This window comes from Panthera uncia, chromosome C2 (assembly GCF_023721935.1).
Source record: "Panthera uncia isolate 11264 chromosome C2, Puncia_PCG_1.0, whole genome shotgun sequence".
Taxonomy (NCBI): Eukaryota; Metazoa; Chordata; class Mammalia; order Carnivora; family Felidae; genus Panthera; species Panthera uncia.
This window is the reverse complement of record NC_064810.1, coordinates 127,048,844-127,065,649: the sequence shown is the minus strand read 5'-3', so window position 1 is coordinate 127,065,649 and position 16,806 is coordinate 127,048,844.

Sequence of the window (16,806 nt, the reverse complement as noted above, 5' to 3'; positions counted from 1 at the left end):
TCTCTGTCTCTTTTTCTCTGTGAGTGCTCGAAAACATTCTATTTTGGCTGCCAGAATCTGAATATTAACTATTTTTCTTTATGTTTCTGCAATAAATCTAATTGTCTTTCCTCTCATTTCTACTCCATACTCCCTGCCCACCTCCTTCTCCAGATAAATGCTTTATAGTGGCTAAGGAGATGCTTCATATGAAAATAGAAAGGAGAAATACACATTTAATGGCTTAAGATATTATTCCAGTTACAGTAGTTCCTCACAATGGTCTCAGGCAATGGGCTGAGTACTTCCTACACATTATCTCATTTGATCTTCACAAGAGCTCATCTTACACATAAGGAAACTGAGACCTTGAGTGGTTGGAGAAACATTTACTAGGTAAATGGTGAAGCAGGATTTGACCTGAGGACTGCCTGACTCCATTGCCCATGGTCTTCGTCCTTACACTCTCTTGTGTTTCTCTCTGTCAGATCATCATCTGTAATGTCCCCTTTATAAAGCTCTAAAATCCCTATGTGTTTAAAGCTTGTTTACTGCTCTAAGAAGTATGCACTAAGAGCATACTGCCTGGCTAAAATTTAAAAGACAGCAAAAAGAAGCATGACACAGAGAGTGATTGCCATTACAATGGCAAACAAATCACAGAAGAATAATAGGAAAGCCTCCATACAGAAGGCTTTTATTAATCCACGGAAGTGGCAGTGATATTTCACCATGAAGCACAAGTTAGCAAGAATGGGCCACCAGGCTGAATTATATTTGAATATCTTATCTTCATGTTGGACACATGAGCAAGGGTACATATTATATGCATGATTATTTTTCTTTGGGTTAAGGCATGTTGTTGATGCAATAAATTTCTCTTGGGGCTTAGTATCCCATTTAGGCTTCTCACAAAACCATGGCTTCCTAGTCCTAAATTCAACATTGTTGAAAAAGATGTTTCTTCACAGATTCTATCATTTATACTTAATCCTAAATTATTAATACTTTAAATTTATTCCTAAGGAGTTGCTATTTTACTTTCTAACTATTCAAGGGGGAGATTTGAGTGGAAAAAATGTTAGCATTTATTTATTTTTTTCTTGTACCATGATGTTAAAAAATAATGACAAAATGTGTTCCCTGGACCAGCAACATACCGATTACCTAGGAAACCTGTTTGAAATACAAATTCTTGGGACTCACCCTAGACCATATGTGGTCTCCTAGAAGCCATGTAGTTTCAATTTTTGTATTTAGGTTTATAGTTCATCTCATATTATATTTTTCCATATACTTATCCAGTTGTACGAGCATCACTTATTTAAAAGACTTTTGTCCAAAATCAATTGACTCTAAATGTGTGGTCTATTTCTGGTCTCTTTAATTTGTTCCATTAATCTATTTATCCTTTACCAATACCGCACTGTCTTGATTACTGTACTTTTATAATAAGTCTTGAAATCATGTGGGGTGAGTGTCTGACATAGTTCTTTTTTCTCCATTTCCTTAGGTCATCTTTAATTTCTCTCAGCAATGTTTTGTGGGTTTTGGTGCATAGGACTTGCATGTCTTTTGTTAAATTTATTCCTATTTTACATACATATATAAACCATCACTACCATCCATCTCCAGAACTCTTTTCATCTTCCCAAGCTGAGATTCTGTACCCATTGAACACTAAATCCCCTATTCTTCCCTCCCCCTTCCCCCCAGCAACCATCATTCTACTGTCTGTTTCTATGAACTTGACTACTCCAGGTGCTCCATATAAGTGGAATCATATAGTATCTGTCCTTCTGTGACTGGCTTATTTCACTTTACATAATGTTTTCAAGGTTCATCCATGTTGTAGCAGGTGTCAGAATTTTCTTTCTTTTTTAAGACTGAATAATATTCTAGTGTATGTATTTTCCGTATTTTGTTTATTCATCCATCTATGGATTCTTGGGCTGATTCTACTTTTTGGCTATTATGACTAATGCTGCTATGAATATGAGTGTACAAATATCTGTTTGAATTCCTGCTTTCAATGCTTTTTAGTATATACTTAAAATGGTATCTTTAAGACTCTTTTTTCCAAATGTTTAATGACAAAATATAGAAATACACTAATATAACACTGTATGTTAACTATAGTGGAATTAAAAATAAAAAATAAAATGAATTAAAAATTTAAAAAACAAAATATAGAAATAATTGATTTCTTATAAAGAGCTCACCAAACTCCAAACCCAAAAAACAAATAACCCAGTGAAGAAATGGGCAGAAAACATGAATAGACACTTCTCTAAAGAAGACATCCAGATGGCCAACAGGCACATGAAAAGATGCTCAACGTCGCTCCTCATCAGGGAAATACAAACCAAAACCACACTCAGATATCACCTCATGCCAGTAAGAGTGGCCAAAATGAACAGATCAGGAGACTGTAGATGCTGGAGAGGATGTGGAGAAACGGGAACCCTCTTGCACTGTTGGTGGGAATGCAAATTGGTGCAGCCACTCTGGAAAACAGTGTGGAGGTTCCTCAGAAAATTAAAAATAGACCTACCCTATGACCCAGCAATAGCACTGCTAGGAATTTACCCAAGGGATACAGGAGTACTGATGCATAGGGGCACTTGTACCCCAATGTTTATAGCAGCACTCTCAACAATAGCCAAATTATGGAAAGAGCCTAAATGTCCATCAACTGATGAATGGATAAAGAAATTGTGGTTTATATACACAATGGAATACTACGTGGCAATGAGAAAGAATGAAATATGGCCCTTTGTAGCAACATGGATGGGACTGGAGAGTGTTATGCTAAGTGAAATAAGCCATACAGAGAAAGACAGATACCATATGTTTTCACTCTTATGTGGATCCTGAGAAACTTAACAAAAACCCATAGGGGAGGGGAAGGAAAAAAAAAAGAGGTTAGAGTGGGAGAGAGCCAAAGCAGAAGAGACCCTTAAAAACTGAGAACAAACTGAAGGTTGATGGGGGGTGGGAGGGAGGGGAGGGTGGGTGATGGGTATTGAGGAGGGCACCTTTTGGGATGAGCACTGGGTGTTGTATGGAAACCAATTTGACAATAAACTTCATATATTGAAAAAAATAAATAAATAAAATTCTACCCTTAGAAAGGAGGCATTATGGAATCAATGACACAAGTTGGTGAATAGAAGAGGTATCTTTTAGTAGAGCTGAGGTTGCTAACTGAGTCAGAAATATTAGCAGGGCTATGTGTCGTATTCAAAATATAAGCAAATCACTCACAGGTATCTTCAGTGTTCTCAGTGCTGGCAACTTTTAAAAAAACTCAAATAAAAAATATATTAAAATAAACAAACAAACAAACAAAAGAAATAATTGATTTCTGTATATTGATATTGTATCCTGTGCCTTTGAGAAATTCAATGATTAATTCTACCAGTTGTTTAGTAGATCCTTTAAATTTTATGCATATAGTCTTGTTGAGTGTGAATAAAGATAATTTTACTTCTTCCTTCCAAACTTTATGCCTTTTACCTGTTTTTCTTGTTTTAGTGCATGACTAAGACCTTATGGACAATGTTTAGGAAAAGTAATGACAGCAGATATCCTTGCCTTGCTCCCAATCTTAGGGTGAAAGTGTTTAGTATTTCACCATTAGGGAAAACATTAGTTGCATGTTTTTTCTTAGTACCTTTAATCAGATGGAGGGATCTCTTCTATTCCTGCTTTGATGAGAGTTTAAAAAAAAACACTTTATAAAGGTATAGTCGATATAAAAAAAACTGCATATGTTTAATGTATAAGAATACCTTGTTTTTTTGCACTTTGCTTTATTGTGCTTCACAGATATTGAATTTTTTATAAATCAAAGGTTTGTGGTAACCATGTGTCAAGCAAGTCTATCAGTGTCATTTATCCAAAAGAATTTGCTCATTTTGTGTTTTTTTGTGTGTCCCATTTTGGTAATTCTCAGAATATTTCAAACTTTTTCCCTATTATTATATTAGTATGGTAATCTGTAATTAGTGGTTACAACTCACTGAAAGTTCAGATGATGGTTAGCATTTTTTAGCAATATTCTTTAATTGAGGTACATACATTGTTTTTTTAGACATAATGTTCCTGCACATTTAACAGACTATAGTATAGTGTAAATAGAAATTTTATATGCACTGGGATACCAAAAAAATCCACTTGACTCACTTTATTGTGATATTTGCTTTATTGCAGTGGTCTGGAACTCAACCTATAGTATCTCTATGGGATACCCGTATACAATTTGATGAGTCTGACATACACCTTTGAAACAACAATCAAGGTAATAAACATAACCATAATCTCCAAAAGTTATCATATGTGTACACTGAATTTTGCCAAATGCCTTTTCTGTGTTTATTGAAAAATTCCCCAGCAAAGAGCAATGAATTTTATGATTCGATTCCTAAGTAAGGTGAAAGTCCCAAACGCTTTATGCATTTTACTGCCTGAACAAAATTAAGATTTATAGACTAATAAAGAAGAGAGAGAATGGGTGTTGTAGTGGCAATCAACAGTAATGTTCATAATACACCTTATGACTCAATTTTAGAATTTTGTGTAAGTTATACTGCAACTAAATTAATAGAATAACTTGCTATATTTGACATATTGTTTCACCCATCTACCCTGCTCATGCATTAAAACTTGTCTTTCTAAAATACAGATCTGACTATTTTACAACTTTGCTCAAAAAACTTGCTGGCTCCCTAACTACAGAACAAGTTCCATAGCATGGCATCCAATGCCTTTCTGGATTGGGTTCCATGTTGTCTTTTTAGTAGTATCTTTCAGTGCCTTGTCACCCAACATTTGCTCTTCCTATGATATGCTGTGCATTCCTGTGTCTATCATTGCTGGTAATGCCTTTTCCCTCCTTATGTACTCCACAATCCACTCATCTCTCAAGACCCAAGCTCAAATGCTGCCTCTTCCCTGAGTATACTGTGGAATATTCTTCCACAGTATTTCCAGTTGCTATGGATCTCTATTATCTCTGTGCTCCTATTGTACTGGTAATGCTCTCTTGTTGGATATAGTGGAAAATTTGTTTGGATTATGTTTTCCTCAGCTGTGTGGCCCCACATTGCTTCATATAGGGATGGCAGATATTACAGAAGCCACAATTCCCCATTTGTGAGCCCATGAAAGGTATTACTAAATGATTACAGCATGATTTTCCACCAAGCCTAAATGGACTTAAAGGCACCTCAGAACATTATTAATTTATTATTAATGAATGATCTAGGCAGTTATTGGATTAAATTCATTGGATTAAATGAGAACTGCATTAAATGAAAACTATCTTTAGTTAAATTTATGGCCTCGTTCATAACAAAAGCCCAATTCTTTGGTTAGTTGAAGTGAATTTCACTGCATAGACCCCAGGGGTGGTTTCCACCAGGGACTAAATTTATTTGGGCGAGAGTAGGAAAATAGAAGATTATAGCATATTATAGAACCATAGCATTATAGCATGTGGAGGAACTGGCCACATGGAAGGAATCTGTTAGTAAGAGTGACAAGCTCCTGCTGAAGGGAGGCCAGGCTGTCAGACCGATTTCATTTTCTTCTCAAGAAACTCACCAGGAGACCCTGTTATTTTCTTGGTTTAGAATCTGAGAATCAGATAAAGCTCTGTATCAACTGTGTGTAAGGTCATACCCTGGGAATCTCATGGGCCAAGGGGAGGAGTGAGAGTGTTTCCAAATGCCACAATCCATTTCATTACTGTGGGGCAAACTTCTATCAGACATGGCCTTAAGTTCCCCCCTGGGACTAGCAGGTGTCTACAGCAAATAGAATCCTTTAAACCATGCAGACATCAGTCTGACTAATGTTCAAAAGTCAGTTTGGGAAATGGCAATCATTTGGGGTTTCTTTGAAGAGAAGAGTTTTGACTCTTTGTCAAGTTCTTGGAAACCATATGAAGGCTATACTGTCCAAGCTTATGACCATTAGCCACATTAAAAAAACATTTTTTTAATGTTTATTTATTTTTGAGAGACAGAGAGAGACAGAGCATGAGCAGGGGAGGGGCAGAGAGAGAAGGAGACACAGAATCTGAAGCAGGCTCCAGGCTCTGAGCTGTCAGCATAGAGACCAACAAGGGGCTCGAACTCATGAACCGTGAAATCATGACCTGTGTTGAAGTTGATGCTCAACCAACAGAGCCACCCAGGCGCCCCTTCCACATTTTTGTTTTAATTAAAAAAATTTTTTAAGTTCATTTAGAGACAGAGAGAGAGAGAGAGAGAGAGAGAGAGCGAGCATGGGTGCATGTGTGCATGAGCAGGGGAGGGGCAGAGAGAGGGGGAGAGAATCCCAAGCAGGCTCCATGCTGTCAATGTGGAGACTAACGCAGGGCTCTATCCCACTAATGGTGAAATCATGACCTGAGCTGAAATCAAGAATCAGACACTTAACCAACTGGGCCATGCAGGCACTCCACATTTTGTTTTTAAATTTAAGTTTGTTAAATTTATTTTATTTTTATTTTTATTTTTTTTTAGGTGAAAAATCAAGTTTTATTTATTTATTTTTCCAATATATGAAATTTATTGTCAAATTGGTTTCCATACAACACCCAGTGCTCATCCCAAAATGTGCCTTCCTCAATACCCATCACCCACCCTCCCCTCCCTCCCACCCCCATCAACCCTCAGTTTGTTCTCAGTTTTTAACAGTCTCTTATGCTTTGGCTCTCTCCCACTCTAACCTCATTTTTTTTTCCTTCCCCTTCCCCATGGGTTTCTGTTAAGTTTCTCAGGATCCACATAAGAGTGAAAACATATGGTATCTGTCTTTCTCTGTATGGCTTATTTCACTTAGCATCAGACTCTCCAATTCCATCCACGTTGCTACAAAAGGCCATATTTCATTCTTTCTCATTGCCACGTAGTACTCCATTGTGTATATAAACCACAATTTCTTTATCCATTCATCAGTTGATGGACATTTAGGCTCTTTCCATCATTTGGCTATTGTTGAGAGTGCTGCTATAAACATTGGGGTACAAGTGCCCCTATGCATCAGTACTCCTGTATCCCTTGGGTAAATTCCTAGCAGTGCTATTGCTGGGTCATAGGGTAGGTCTATTTTTAATTTTCTGAGGAACCTCCACACTGTTTTCCAGAGTGGCTGCACTAATTTGCATTCCCACCAACAGTGCAAGAGGGTTCCCATTTCTCCACATCCTCTCCAGCATCTATAGTCTCCTGATCTGTTCATTTTGGCCACTCTGACTGGCGTGAGGTGATACCTGAGTGTGGTTTTGATTTGTATTTCCCTGATAAGAAGCGATGTTGAACATCTTTTCATGTGCCTGTTGGCCATCTGGATGTCTTCTTTAGAGAAGTGTCTATTCATGTTTTCTGCCCATTTCTTCACTGGGTTATTTGTTTTTCGGGTGTGGAGTTTGGTGAGCTCTTCATAGATTTTGGATACTAGCCCTTTGTCCGATATGTCATTTACAAATATCTTTTCCCATTCCGTTGGTTGCCTGTTAGTTTTGTTGGTTGTTTCCTTTGCTGTGCAGAAGCTTTTTATCTTCATAAGGTCCCAGTAATTCATTTTTGCTTTTAATTCCCTTGCCTTTGGGGATGTGTCGAGTAAGAGATTGCTATGGCTGAGGTCAGAGAGGTCTTTTCCTGCTTTCTCCTCTAAGGTTTTGATGGTTTCCTGTCTCACATTCAGGTCCTTTATCCATTTTGAGTTTATTTTTGTGAATGGTGTGAGAAAGTGGTCTAGTTTCAACCTTCTGCATGTTGGTGTCCAGTTCTCCCAGCACCATTTGTTAAAGAGACTGTCTTTTTTCCATTGGATGTTCTTTCCTGCTTTGTCAAAGATGAGTTGGCCATACGTTTGTGGGTCTAGTTCTGGGGTTTCTATTCTATTCCATTGGTCTATGTGTCTGTTTTTGTGCCAATACCGTGCTGTCTTGATGATTACAGCTTTGTAGTAGAGGCTAAAGTCTGGGACTGTGATGCCTCCTGCTTTGGTCTTCTTCAAAATTACTTTGGCTATTCGGGGCCTTTTGTGGTTCCATATGAATTTTAGGATTGCTTGTTCTAGTTTCGAGAAGAATGCTGGTGCAATTTTGATTGGGATTGCATTGAATGTGTAGATAGCTTTGGGTAGTATTGACATTTTGACAATATTTATTCTTCCAATCCATGAGCAGGGAATGTCTTTCCATTTCTTTATATCTTCTTCAATTACCTTCATAAGCTTTCTATAGTTTTCAGCATACAGATCTTTTACATCTTTGGTTAGATTTATTCCTAAGTATTTTATGCTTCTTGGTGCAATTGTGAATGGGATCAGTTTCTTTATTTGTCTTTCTGTTGCTTCATTGTTAGTGTATAAGAATGCAACTGATTTCTGTACATTGATTTTGTATCCTGCAACTTTGCTGAATTCATGTATCAGTTCTAGCAGACTTTTGGTGGAGTCTATCGGATTTTCCATGTATAATATCATGTCATCTGCAAAAAGCGAAAGCTTGACTTCATCTTTGCCAATTTTGATGCCTTTGATTTCCTTTTGTTGTCTTATTGCTGATGCTAGAACTTCCAACACTATATTAAACAACAGCGGTGAGAGTGGGCATCCCTGTCGTGTTCCTGATCTCAGGGAAAAAGCTCTCAGTTTTCCCCATTGAGGATGATGTTAGCTGTGGGCTTTTCATAAATGGCTTTTATGATCTTTAAGTATGTTCCTTCTATCCCGACTTTCTCAAGGGTTTTTATTAAGAAAGGATGCTGGATTTTGTCAAAGGCCTTTTCTGCATCGATTGACAGGATCATATGGTTCTTCTCTTTTTTTTTTGTTAATGTGATGTATCACGTTGATTGATTTGCGAATGTTGAACCAGCCCTGCATCCCAGGAATGAATCCCACTTGATCATAGTGAATAATTCTTTTTATATGCTGTTGAATTCGATTTGCTAGTATCTTATTGAGAATTTTTGCATCCATATTCATCAGGGATATTGGCCTGTAGTTCTCTTTTTTTACTGGGTCTCTGTCTGGCTTAGGAACCAAAGTAATATTGGCTTCATAGAATGGGTCTGGAAGTTTTCCTTCCCTTTCTATTTCTTGGAATAGCTTGAGAAGGATAGGTATTATCTCTGCTTTAAATGTCTGGTAGAACTCCTCTGGGAAGCCATCTGGTCCTGGACTCTTATTTGTTGGGAGATTTTTGATAACCAATTCAGTTTCTTCGGTGGTTATGGGTCTGTTCAAGCTTTCTATTTCCTCCTGATTGAGTTTTGGAAGAGTGTGGATGTTTAGGAATTTGTCCATTTCTTCCAGATTGTCCAATTTTTTGGCATATAATTTTTCATAGTATTCCCTGATAATTGTTTGTATCTCTGAGGGATTGGTTGTAATAATTCCATTTTCATTCATGATTTTATCTATTTGGGTCATCTCCCTTTTCTTTTTGAGAAGCCTGGCTAGAGGTTTGTCAATTTTGTTTATTTTTTCAAAAAACCAACTCTTGGTTTCGTTGATCTGCTCTACAGTTTTTTTAGATTCTATATTGTTTATTTCTGCTCTGATCTTTATTATTTCTCTTCTTCTGCTGGGTTTAGGCTGCCTTTGCTGTTCTGCTTCTATTTCCTTTAGGTGTGCTGTTAGATTTTGTATTTGGGATTTTTCTTGTTTCTTGAGATAGGCCTGGATTGCAATGTATTTTCCTCTCAGGACTGCCTTCACTGTGTCCCAAAGCTTTTGGATTGTTGTATTTTCATTTTCGTTTGTTTCCATATATTTTTAAATTTCTTCTCTAATTGCCTGGTTGACCCACTCATTCTTTAGTAGGGTGTTCTTTAACCTCCACGCTTTTGGAGGTTTTCCAGACTTTTTCCTGTGGTTGATTTCAAGCTTCATAGCATTGTGGTCTGAAAGTACGCATGGTATAATTTCAATTCTTGTAAACTTATGAAGGGCTGTTTTGTGACCCAGTATATGATCTATCTTGGAGAATGTTCCATGTGCACTCGAGAAGAAAGTATATTCTGTTGCTTTGGGATGCAGAGTTCTAAATATATCTGTGAAGTCCATCTGATTCAATGTATCATTCAGGGCCCTTGTTTCTTTATTGACCATGTGTCTAGATGATCTATCCATTTCTGTAAGTGGAGTGTTAAAGTCCCCTGCAATTACCACATTCTTATCAATAAGGTTGCTTATGTTTATGAGTAATTGTTTTATATATTTGGGGGCTCTGGTATTTGGCGCATAGACATTTATAATTGTTAGCTCTTCCTGATGGATAGACCCTGTAATTATTATATAATGCCCTTGTTCATCTCTTGTTACAGCCTTTAATTTAAAGTCTAGTTTGTCTGATATAAGTATGGCTAATCCAGCTTTCTTTTGGCTTCCAGTAGCATGATAAATAGTTCTCCATCCCCTCACTCTCAATCTAAAGGTGTCCTCAGGTCTAAAATGAGTCTCTTGTAGACAGCAAATAGATGGGTCTTGTTTTTTTATCCATTCTGATAGCCTATGTCTTTTGGTTGGCGCATTTAATCCATTTACATTCAGTGTTATTATAGAAAGATATGGGTTTAGAGTCATTGTGATGTCTGTATGTTTTATGCTTGTAGTGATGTCTCTGGTACTTTGTCTCACAGGATCCCCCTTAGGATCTCTTGTAGGGCTGGTTTAGTGGTGACAAATTCCTTCAGTTTTTGTTTGTTTGGGAAGACCTTTATCTCTCCTTCTATTCTAAATGACAGACTTGCTGGATAAAGGATCCTCGGCTGCATATTTTTTCTGTTTAGCACACTGAAGATATCGTGCCAGTCCTTTCTGGCCTGCCAAGTTTCAAAAGAGAGATCAGTCATGAGTCTTATAGGTCTCCCTTTATATGTGAGGGCACGTTTATCCCTTGCTGCTTTCAGAATTTTCTCTTTATCCTTGTATTTTGCCAGTTTCACTATGATATGTCGTGCAGAAGATCGATTCAAGTTACGTCTGAAGGGAGTTCTCTGTGCCTCTTGGATTTCAATGCCTTCTTCCTTCCCCAGTTCAGGGAAGTTCTCAACTATTATTTCTTCAAGTACCCCTTCAGCACCTTTCCCTCTCTCTTCCTCCTCTGGGATACCAATTATGCGTATATTATTTCTTTTTAGTGTATCACTTAGTTCTCTAATTTTCCCCTCATACTCCTGGATTTTTTTATCTCTCTTTTTCTCAGCTTCCTCTTTTTCCATAACTTTATCTTCTAGTTCACCTATTCTCTCCTCTGCCTCTTCAAGCCGAGCCGTCGTGGTTTCCATTTTGTTTTGCATTTCGTTTAAAGCGTTTTTCAGCTCCTCATGACTGTTCCTTAGTCCCTTGATCTCTGTAGCAAGAGATTCTCTGCTGTCCTCTATACTGTTTTCAAGCCCAGCGATTAATTTTATGACTATTATTCTAAATTCACTTTCTGTTATATTATTTAAATCCTTTTTGATCAGTTCATTAGCTGTTGTTATTTCCTGGAGATTCTTCTGAGGGGAATTCTTCCGTTTGGTCATTTTGGATAGTCCCTGGAGTGGTGAGGACCTGCAGGGCACTTCCCCTGTGCTGTGGTGTATAACTGGAGTTGGTGGGCAGGGCGGCAGTCAGTCCTGATGTCTGCCCCTAGCCCACCACTGGGGCCACAGTCAGACTGGTGTGTGCCTTCTCTTCCTGTCTCCTAGGGGCGGGATTCACTGTGGGTTGGCGTGGCCCGTCTGGGCTACTTGCACACTGCCAGGCTTGTGGTGCTGGGGATCTGGCGTATTAGCTGGGGTGGGTAGGCAAGGTGCATGGGGGCAGGAGGGGCAGACTTAGCTCGCTTCTCCCTAGGTGATCCACTTCAGGAGGGGCCTTGTGGCAGCGGGAGGGAGTCAGATCCGCTGCCGGAGGTTTGGCTCCGCAGAAGCACAGAGTTGGGTGTTTGCGCGGAGCGAGCAAGTTCCCTGGCAGGAACTGGTTCCCTTTGGGATTTTGGCTGGGGGATGGGCGAGGCAGATGGTGCTGGCGAGTGCCTTTGTTCCCCACCAAACCAAGCTCTGTCGTCCGGGGGCTCAGCAGCTCTCCCTCCCTTTGTCCTCCAGCCTTCCCGCTTTCTGAGCAGAGCTGTTAACTTATGACCCCCTGACGCTAAGTCGAGCTTGCTGTCAGAACACAGTCCGTCAGGCCCCTCTGCTTTTGCCAGCCAGATTCGGGGGCTCTGCTTGGCCAGCAGGCTGCCCCTCCACCCCGGCTCCCTCCCGCCAGTCCGTGGAGCGCGCACTGCCTCGCTGCCCTTCCTACCCTCTTCTGTGGGCCTCTCGTCTGCGCTTGGCTCCGGAGACTCCATTCTGCTAATCCTCTGGCGGTTTTCTGGGTTATTTAGGCAGATGTAGGTGGAATCTAAGTGATCAGCAGGACGCAGCGTCCTCCTGCTCCATAGGAGCCCAGCGTCCTCCTATGCCGCCATCTTCCTATCCTTCCTAAGTTTGTTAAATTTAAATAAAATTAAAACTTTAGTTCCTCAGTCACACTAGCCACATTTTAAGTGCTCAACTAGCCACATGTGGCTTGTGGCTACCACATCAGACAGATTTCCATCATTTCAGAGTGTTCTAGTGGACAGCACTCATATAAGGCCTCCTGTAAAAAAAACTTGAACTCCTTTGCACTGTAGTTTCCGCAGAAAGTTTTGCTTTGCAAGGACCAATTATATTTTTTGGTATTTCTATTATTTATATCATGTAACTATTTTATTTATGTTTATTTCACCTAAATAAGTGCTTTTCTCTTTCAAGGCCTTTCTGTTTAATGTTTCATTTGAGAAAAATATCAAGGAAGTATTTATTCCCCATAGTTGGAGGCCTGTTTGGTAAGCAAGATTCTATTATTTATCTTCCATTATTTCTTTATGGTGGTTAATATCTTCCCTGATCCCTATGAGTTCCTTTTTGTAAACCTCTGCTTGCTAAGTCGGCTATGTCTCGCATGGTTGTTTGAATTTAAATTACCTGCCATTTTGCCTTACTAAGGGAGATGTAGTGAATTCAGTCATTAAAGTAAGGGTCTATTGGGAAATAATGTGCCATAAGGCTCCTATCTATTCTGACATTTTTATTCTTGCCTCCTCTCCCACATTAAATAAAAGCTATTGTATATAGGGAGATGCATTAAAAATAGGCCACACAATACAATGTGGATAAAGCTTTCACATTGGTTTTAAATGGGGTTCATTTGAAATGACTTTAATCTTGGTTATGGTGGCTATTCAGTATAGCATTCTGTTACAACTCAAAGCTTTGTGTTTATTTTATTTATTCCTATGAAGATAAGAATAAATGTTTTTAATACATTTAAGTAAGGTGAAATATAAATAAACAGAAATAAAATGCATTGTGGCATAGGAGATAAAATCTAATCTCTATTTCTACTTCTATGGTTCTATAGATTATCATCTTTCCTTGCAATTTCCTACTAAGGCACTTCTTTGAATAAGGTCTGGATTGGCTACTTAGTATTCACATATTTTCTTTATCCACATGATGCAGAGGCTAAAAAACCTGGTTTATATTTGGACAAAATAAACCCAAGCTTTCCCTTTCTGGTTCCATCGTTGTCACCACCACCCCTCTTCAGAGGCCCCTGTAGAGGGATGGTGTATTATACAGATGGCTTTGAATCCCAGCTCCACCCTTCCTGGCTATGTAGTGGACCACAAAAGTTACTTAATATTGTATACTTTGTCTTCTTCGTCTTGAAGATGAGTTAGATTTCCAAACCTACATTATTGGATCTTCCAGAGATTTAATTAAAACCCTTAAAAGAGTGCCATTATTTTTCACTTGGGTTTCAAGTCTAAGAATCATTTTTCTGTGATTTTAAACTTTTAAAATTGAAATGTAATTACTATGGTCTGAATGGTTGTGCCCCCCCAAAATTCACATGTTGAAATCCTAGCACCCAGTGTAGTGGTGTTAGGCAGTAAGGCCTTTGGGAGGTGATTAAGTCATGAAGGGTTTACCTGCATGAGTGAGAATAATGCCCATATAAAAGAGACCCCAGAGAGAGTTCCCTTGTTCCTTCCACCACATGAGACACAGCAGTTTGCAGCCCACAAGAACCCGACCATGCTGGCAGCCTGAGCATGGAGAACTATGGGAAGTAAATTTCTGTTGTTTATAAATTATCTGATCAGTGGTATTTTGCAGCTAACACAACATTTTACATATAGTGAAATGCACTGATCTTAAGTATACAGTTTGATGAGTTTTGATAAATGCATATAGCATATAACCCACTATCAAGATATAAGAGATTTCTATCTCCCTATTAAGTCCCCCTAGTGCTTTCCCAATCAGTCCCTGCTCCTCCCCAACACATACACACACACACACACACACACACACACACACACAGCAATCACTATTTTGATTTTATTGCCAGAGCTTATTTTTGTCAGTTCTAGAATTTCATCTGAATGTAATCATAGAGTATGTATTCTTTTATATCAGGCTTTTCTCATTTTCCGTAGTAAATTTTTTATCTGATATTTATCTCTAGCATTATATTTTTATAATATTTAATTAATAATTATGTATAAGGTCACAGATCACATATGGGAGAAATTGGAATTTCTTTAAAATTGAAATATAAACAAAAAGCAAATGACCTAAAACATAGCTTATTTTTTGATATGCTATTGTGTTTGTGTGTTTTTATTTTTATGATAATGTCTTTAGTTTGCCTTAGTTTATTTCTCATGCAAATTTTTTTAAAGAATTAATTCACATAAAGTATACTTATCATGCTATGCAAACATTACTATTATGTAATTCCAGAATATTTTAATCACTCTCAAAAGAAATCCCATACCCACTAGCAATTGTTCTCCACTCCCTCCCACTCAGCTCCTAGGAGTCACTAATTTACTTTTTGTTTCTATAGATTTGCCTCTTCTGGACATTTCATATAAATGGAATGCTAAAGTATGTGGGCTTTTGTGTCTGGCAATTTTTACTTAGCATGATATTTTCGAGGTTACCCATTGTGTAGTACATATTAGTAGAGCTGACCCTTGAACAACACTGGGATTAGGGGCACCAACCCCCTGTGCAGTTGAAAATCTGTGTATAACTTTTGACTCCTCACAAACTTAACTGCTAGTAGCCTACTGTTGACTAGATGCCTATTGGTAACAAAAAATAGTTGATTAACACATATTTTGTATATTATAGCATTATATACTATATTCTTTTTTAAAATATTTTTTAATTTTTATTCATATTTTGAAAGACATAGACAGAGCATGAGTGGGGGAGGACAGGGAGTGAGGGAGATACAGAATCTGAAGCAGGCTCCAGGCTCTGAGCTGTTAGCACAGAGAGCCCAACACAGGGCTTGAACTCATGAACTGTGAGATCATGACCTGAGCTGAAGTCAGCCACTCAACTGACTAAGCCACCCAGGCACCCCTATACTATATTCTTACAATAAAGTAAGCTTGTGGAAAGAGTTATTAAGAAAAACATAAGGAAGAAAACTTACAGTACTGTGCTGTATTTATTGGGAAAAAATCCACTATAAGAGAACCTGCACAGTTCAAACCTGTGTTGTTGAAAGGTCAACTGTACTTTATTTCTTTTTATACACGAATAATATTGCACTGTATGGATATTGCCACATTTTGCTTATTCAGTCATCAGTTGGTAGAAATTTTGACTTTTGCTACTTTTTGGCTATTTTGAATGTTGCTTGTGCTTATCAAGATGATGAAGATACATAGATCAATAGAACGGAATAGAGAGCCCAGAAATAAACCCACACTCATAAGGTCAATTAATCTATGACCAAGGAGAAAAGAATATGCAATGGGGGAAAAACAGTCTCTTCAACAGATGGTGTTGGGAAAACTGGACAGCTACATGCAAAAGAATGAACCTGGACCACTTTCTTATGCCACACACAAACATAAACTCAAAAGGGATTAAAGACCTGTATGTGAGACCTGAAACCATAAAACTCTTAAAAGAAAACCCAGGCAGAAATTCTTGGTCATTGGCCATAAGGATATTTTTTCTAGACCTGTCTCCCCAAGCAAGGGAAACCAAAAGCAAAAATAAAACATTGGGACTACATCAAACTAAAAAGCTTTTGTACAGCAAAGGAAACCATCAACAAAATGAAAAGGCAACCTACTGAATGGGAGAAGATATTTGCAAATGACATATCCAATAAGGGGTTAATATCCAAAATACATAAAGAACTGATACAATTCAACATCAGAAAAACACAAATCATCTGATTAAAAAGGTGGCAGAGAACCTGAATAGACATTTTTCCAAAGAAGACATCCAGATGGCCAGCAGACACATGAAATGATGCTCAACATCACTAATCATCACAGAAATGCAAATCAAAACCACAATGAGATATCACTTCACACCAGTTAAAATGGCTAGTATCAAAAAGACAAGAAATTACAAGCATTGACAAGGGTGTGGAGAAAAAGGAACCTTCATGCACTGTTTGTGGGAATGTAAATTGGTATAGCCACTGTGGAAAAGAGTGTGGGGGTCCTCAAAAAATTAAAAATAGAACTACCATGTGACCCAGCTATTCCACTTCTGGGTATTTACCCAAAGAAAACAAAGATAGTAACTCAAAAAGATGTATGCACCTTCATGTACACTGCAGCCTTATATGCAATAGCCAAGAGATGGAAACAACTTAAGTGTCCACTGACAGATGAGTGGATAAAGAAGCTGTGGTATATATATATATATATATATATATATATATATGTATATATATATATCT